Consider the following 6660-nt stretch of genomic DNA (forward strand, 5'->3'; position numbering starts at 1 on the left):
CAAGGAACCCTAGATTCTAGGATAAAATCTTTCCAATCTGGTCTCAAGCCACCTTCCCAATGTCATCTTTCAACTCTACCACTTGCTCCGCAGGACACTCAGCCCCCCAACACAAATATTATCTTTCATTCTTGGTAAGCTACTGACTCTAACTAGAATGCCCTTCCCTCAGTTTTGTTTTGTTGGGTTTTTTTTGCCTAAAAAGCCGCTAATTTATTTTTTTAATCTGCCCTTAAAATCTCGTTTAAATGTTAAGTCCTCTATGAAAACCTTTCCTACTCATCCCCTCTTCTGAGCTCCCTGGGCACTTCTACTATAGCAACGTGTGCGTATTTTATTCATTGTGTCTCTGCCAGGAAAAGAAAAAGTAACTCAATCTCCTGCCTCTAGGTAATAAAAGGTCCTTGCTCATAATAAATCTTCAAGTGTCTGATGTATGAATAGCCACCAGTCTTTCCACTCTTCCATATGCATCCAGTCGCTCCAAGGCTGCTAAGATCCATCTCATGTTCCTATTTGCTACCAAAGCACTCAATGATCTCAACAACAGGCCTGTAACTCTGGCAAAAATGCAATCAGATGTTACTCTAATAAGGACACATCACAAACAGCTACCTTGCAACGTATAAATGACTCAATAAGACTATTAACTAGTACTAAACAATCCAGCCATGGATCAATTCTCTAGCTATCGTATTTTAACACATTTCAGCATTAAGAATCTTCACAACTCTAACTGTTCAGATACCATGTTCTCAACTTTTTATCCTTTAATAAAAAGCCACCTTCTTTCTTAGCCTTTCTCCCTTCTTTTTCTTCGCCAAACTCACACCACTTATGATTTACACCTTCATCTATAATCTACCTCTAATTGTACCTTTTTGTTTTGCAATGCTGTAGTTTTGTGTGAGTTAGATCTCGTAGCCCTGGCAAACAAATTACATTTGAATTTCTAAACCTTATAGACTGAGTTTATAAAAGTTCACTTGTCTGATCTCTGAGAAACATTTAATCACAGATAAATGACATTCTACAACATCATAGAGATATCAGGACTCCAGCAAAGCCCACAAAAACCTGCTGAACCTACAGTATGCACTACCACTACTGAAGGGCCTCAGTGAGAAACACTAGCAAAATTTTAGGTGAAATTGTCTATTTCCCATATTATGCCTAGAATTGCAGGCTTGGTCATGTAGCTGGAATTGCAGGCTTGGTCATGTCAGCTACCTACTTGCCAGTAGGCAGAGTAGTGACTGCCCTCCCTCCCCCTTACTCCAAGCCTTTGGTGGGGAAGGGATTTGTGGAGATGAACACTAGGGTAAATAACAACTCCACCCTCTACCCAGGGCCTCAGCAGGTCAGGATCTATAGACAGGGGAGCTCCATCCAGTCCTCTCCAGTTCAACTAGGTGCCCCTGGAAATGTCCAGGAGATAAAAGGTTTCCTCATTAAAGGCTATAAAAGACTTCCCTTGCCACCACTCAAACTCTACAAAGGACACCAAAATTGTTTCAACAAAACTCAGCTTCACCTCCATTAATGTGAAATATCAGCTAGGACATGCTAAGCATTTCATCCCAGGCACTGAGTAACAGAGGCCTGGTATCTCTGCTTGCGAGGCATGAAAAGTCTCAGCTGATAATGGTGTCTCTCCTGTACCTGCACACCCTCTCTTAATTACTTTTATTTCAGTGGGAGGAGAAATATAAGCAAGTAAGAATAGAAAATTATCATGATCAGCTTTCTTCCTACCCTCATCTCCAAATCACCACCATTTGCCATTTGAGTAACTAAACAAAGTAGGAAAGGTCCAAAACAGTAGTAGGTACAAGGGTAAGTGGAAAGGAGAGAAATTCCAGTTATCAGCAGTAGATAAAAATGACATGCTGGAGTTGGCCTGCAGAGGAGTCAGGGAGGTTATGGAAGAGCTGAGTATAAATAACAGGTGAGTATAATAAATATGTGAAGAATGTATAGTGTGCAGCACTGGGTATTTCTAAAGTTAGCAAGTTCTAGGGGCTTAGGCCCTAAATCTCAAAGACATGTCATTCTGACAGAATTATAGAATCACAGAATGTTCCAAGTTGAAGGGGCCTTCACAGTGGATCTAGACACACACTTCTTAACTTTTTCTGGGCCCTGAACCCACATGTGACCATGATGAAAGCTATACCTCTTTGCCCCCAGAGAAAAACAAAACACGCCCACATCCATGTACGCTGAACTACACACACACACACACACACACACACACACACACACACACACACACAGTTTCAGGGGCTGCACAGACACATTGAAGCTCACCCAGGGGTCCCTGTCCAAGACTGGTGCCCTCAGTTTTCAGATGGACAAACAGTACCAGAGAGGGTCAGTCACCTACCCCAGGGCATAGATTAAGCATCAGAGAACCCACACTACACATCCTATCAAGTCAGTCCTCTGCACCTGGGCTGTCTCCCTACATTCTAGAGATATACCCTAATGCCTGCACATGGACTTCTGGGTGCTCTGAAAGAACTGCTGCTGACTGCAGCCTCCTGAATTCACACATTAGATTTGTGGTCCATCTACATGAGGCTTCCACACAGTAGCCCATAACAGCATGGGGTAATCTACTTCTGTGGCTGTTTGAAGGACCTTAGCCACAGGAAGCATTATTTTTGTCCTGGAGGCCCAAGTACATCCTAAATATCAATCCTGTGTTATTTGTGAGTGCTCTTTAAACTTGGATCCTTCCAAAACACAATTTCTCTTGGGTGTGCAAGCTCTTCTTTCAACCTGCCAGTTCAAAGCTCCTCCAATTTCTAGTAGAATTACTCTATTCTCTACTAAATCAGTTCCTTCTGGTCGCTCCCAAATTTATCCCAGTCTTTTAATCCTTAGCCCTGAAGGTTATCTCCACTTCTTTTACAGGAGCACCAACATTTCCTTGCTTACAAAATCAACTTACTTTCATTTTAATCCTCTATTTCTATTACAGAGGTTTTAACACTTGTTCACAATTCTCACAACATCTGATACCTACAAAAGACCTACATAAACTCACTCCTTTACTGTTTCAATGTCACACCTAAAAGTCTTCCCATCCCTGCTCCATCTTGTCTACATCCTCCTCCACCCCTAAATTATTCTAATTACTCCTTTCCTCAATCACACCAGCCCCTCCAGGATATATATTTGTCTCTTACTGTACACATTACCAGGCAAAGGGAAACACCTTACAACTAACCAGAGAACTTAGGAACTTCTTTTAAAAATGTTCACAATTCTGAATCAATTTCTCATTTTGTACCTAGCTAAAAACTGTGGCAACTCCTCTTCTTGACTGCTACTGTCTATCCATCCACCACTCATTTAAGTAATACATCCTTTTGAGGGTAGGTGGTGAGAAAGTCTTCCTTCCATGAAGCTCTCAATCTCCCAATGGAGTTAGACTTTTACTACCAGTATCTCACAACTCAAGTCATTTCAATTATTGTAACTTCAATTACTTTTCATTACCCTCATCAAAAATATGTCATTTAAAACTTCCCAATGTCCTCATCACCCTATGTGGTCAAGGGCTTCCCTGCCCTTCCGGTTTAATGCCTTTCTTCAGTTTCTATGGGCTGCAGCTTACTTCTGTCAAAGTAATCTCTTGCATGTCACTTAATTTGGACACTTTCCTCATATCAAAAATCATCAATGTCTCCTACCTAGGATAGCCTCTCTTTCCTAAGGAAATGCCACACCATATCCACCAAACTGCTTAGATTAAAAAAAAACCAAAAAACAAAAACCAAAAATAAAAAGAATTTTAGTGCAGAAAGGATCAAGAATCATTGAGTCCAACCCTTAGATTTCCAGGGAAGGAAAGTGAGGCCCAGAGAGGTAAACTGGGTTGCCCTAAGTCACAGAGCCAGGAAGTAACACTTCTAAATGAAGCGAGGATCCAGCTCTTCAGTTCTAGTGCTGGTCCAACTTTATTTCACTGTCACTTTACCACAGTGAAATACAGTTGCTCCTTTTTCTCCTATTCTTTCTTTTTTTTTTTTAATAACCTGCGAACTGTGAGAACACTTTTTTTTTAACATTTTATTTATTTATCTTTAGAGGGGAAGGGAAGGAGAGAGGGAGAGAAACATCAATGTATGGTTGCCTTTCATGCGTCCCCTGCTGGGAATTGGCCTGCAGGGAACTGGCCTGCAACCCAGGAATGTGCCCTGACTGGTAATCGAACAGCGATTGTCTGGTTCACAGGCCCGCGCTCAATCCACTGAGCTACACCAGCCAGGGCTCTCCTATTCTATGTTAGTACTTTTCTTGCTAAAGTGTGTACCTCCAGGGCACACAGTCATTTAAACAAACACACACACAAAAGCCCAAAGCTAAAAGCTAAAAGCCTTCAGCTAAAGAGGACACAAGAATTACAGCACTGCAAACTTTAGAGTAGGAAAGAGCCTTAGTAACTGTCCAAAATGAAAGTTAAAACTTACAAGCACAGATTTTTCAGGCTATATGACTACATATGTACCCTCCAAACCCCACTTTTTCCATCCCCCCCAAAATCTTGATATGATAGAACCATTCTTTAGTTGTGCTGGGAGTATGGGAAAGGGGATTAAGAACCAGCGAGTGACCCTATTCCAATACCTTCATTTGCCAGATGAGAAATCTCAAGTTTACAGACAAGAAGAGATTTGCCAAAGTGAACTAGCAAGTTAGGAGAAAGTTTTAAGACTAAAAAAACAAGTCTCCTAATTTTCACACTGGTATGTTCTACACTGCTGGTATGGGTTTATAAACAAAGTCCTCAGGGCAGATTCCTACTGCACAGGAAGCACGGGGACCTTCCCAAGTGCCCCAGGGCCCTGGGCCGGCTTGGGGTCTGGAAAGAGACAGGGTAGACATCTCTCATCAGTGACCTCCTGGCCAGAAACACATGGTTTTCGGGTCTGTCCCCAAAGAAAAGACACGGCGAGGGAGTAGAGAACCCGATTTTCTGAGCTAGGAGGGACAGCAGAAGCAGCCAACACATTCATTGTACCGATAAATAAATTGTATCACAGAAAGGGTAATGGACCTGGGCAAAGTGGACGAAGTAAGACTAGAACTCAGGGATTGGGAGACCAGGACTGGTCGCCTCTCCAGGACGTATCCGTTCAGTTCTGCCCAGGGACATCCCCTGCCTAAGCTGGGTTCTGGCTTTTTCCAATTTACTGGCTTAAACACTGATTTAACATTAACATCGTGGAACTCATGACGCCGGGAGTGGGATGGGGTCCCCCACGTTGTGCAAGCCTACAACTCCCATTTTGCTCAAGAAATCGAGAGCAAGAGCGTGTTCCGTGTGCTGGTATCTTGGGCCGCGTTCAGACAGAGAGTCAAACCCACAACGAAGGCCTAGAAGGCCAAGAACCACAAACCCAATCCCGGCTTTCCCGGGAACCACAGGCCCGAGAGGGGCCGAGACCAACAGCCCGGGCGGTCGGGAGCCCGCATCCAGCCGCCGCACGCGCCCCCGGCACCACGGCCCGCCTCCCGGCCGCGGGCCCACCCGGCCGCCGCCTCACCTAAGCCGACCCTCCGTCTGTTATTTGTGGCTGTTGAGAGGGAGGGAGAATCGGGACAGACGCTTCCCGCGGCCCCCACCGCCGTGTGTTTCCGCTTCCGCCGCCGTTTGGGCATTTCCGGAGTGTTGTTCCCACCCACCCCCGCCCCCACCCGGAGCCCGGCCGGCACCCGGACCCTGTTAGGCGTGGGACAAAAGCGTCGATACCCTGCCGCCATGTTAAGAGTGGCATCTCAGGAAGGGGTGGGGCAGTCCTTTCCCAAGACAGTTTTCACCGCCCCGGAAGTGGCTAGAGTCCAACGCCGAGGAAATAGTAAGGACTACAGCGGTAACAGCTGTTTCGATTGAGAACCTGTACTTAGTGGTCAGCAATGCAGGGTTTGGGGCAGAGAAGGTGGTTCAAGAAGGACTCCCTCCACTTAACTGGCGCAGAGACCACAATCAAGCACTTCACCTCTAAGCGTCGGGTTTGTTAGGTGAAGGTCGTTATGGTACCTACATAACAAACCATTGCAGAATTTAGTGGCTTAGCACAGTTTGTTACGATTCTGTGAGGTGACCGAGCTCAGCGGGGCAGTTTCAGTTTGAGGTTATATGTCAGCTGAGACTGCAGCTAAGTTTAGGAAGAACTGGGTGTTGCGATGTTGCCAATTCAGGCTGGAAGCCCCCCTCCACGAGCTCAGCTAGCGCTAAGTATTAGAATGCCTACAGGCCACCTCTCCCTCTGGTTTGGCTTTGTCACAGCCCAGCAGTGGGGTTCTGGCAGGAAGCAATCAGGAGAAGAAGGAAGAGACAGCACAACACTTATGATCTAACCTTGGAAGTCCCAGAACTCACCTGTCACATTCAGTTGGTCAAGGAGCCACTAAGCCAGCCCAGAGTCAAGGGGGGAAGAATAAGACCTCACCTCTTATTGAAGGAGCAGCAAAGAATGTGTGACCATCTTTAATTTACCAAAGTACCTCATCTGTTTGAAGGTTTTTTGGGGGGGATATGTAGATTTTATTAGCGCAGGTATCAAAAAGGAAGGCTGGTAGCCCCCCCTCCCACATAAAAATCTGCACGAGTGATTTTTAAAGAAAAAAATAGTGGTAAAATATACA

At 44.9% G+C, this 6660-nt stretch overlaps 1 protein-coding gene across 3 annotated transcripts in view; it reads right to left on the reverse strand.

The window, feature by feature from the left end:
• The window catches only part of FBXO38 (F-box protein 38), a 46996-nt gene extending 41338 nt beyond the window's left edge, over positions 1 to 5658 (reverse strand). For all 3 annotated transcript variants that reach the window (XM_037161865.2, XM_037161864.2, XM_037161862.2), the window contains exon 1: positions 5559 to 5658. The gene's annotated coding sequence lies outside the window, so the exon portion shown is untranslated. The remainder of the gene's footprint in view (positions 1 to 5558) is intronic.
• Positions 5659 to 6660: the final 1002 nt, after the last annotated feature.

Source organism: Artibeus jamaicensis, unplaced genomic scaffold, assembly GCF_021234435.1.
Source record: "Artibeus jamaicensis isolate MK-2021 breed Jamaican fruit bat unplaced genomic scaffold, CSHL_Jam_final contig_432, whole genome shotgun sequence".
Classification (NCBI taxonomy): Eukaryota; Metazoa; Chordata; class Mammalia; order Chiroptera; family Phyllostomidae; genus Artibeus; species Artibeus jamaicensis.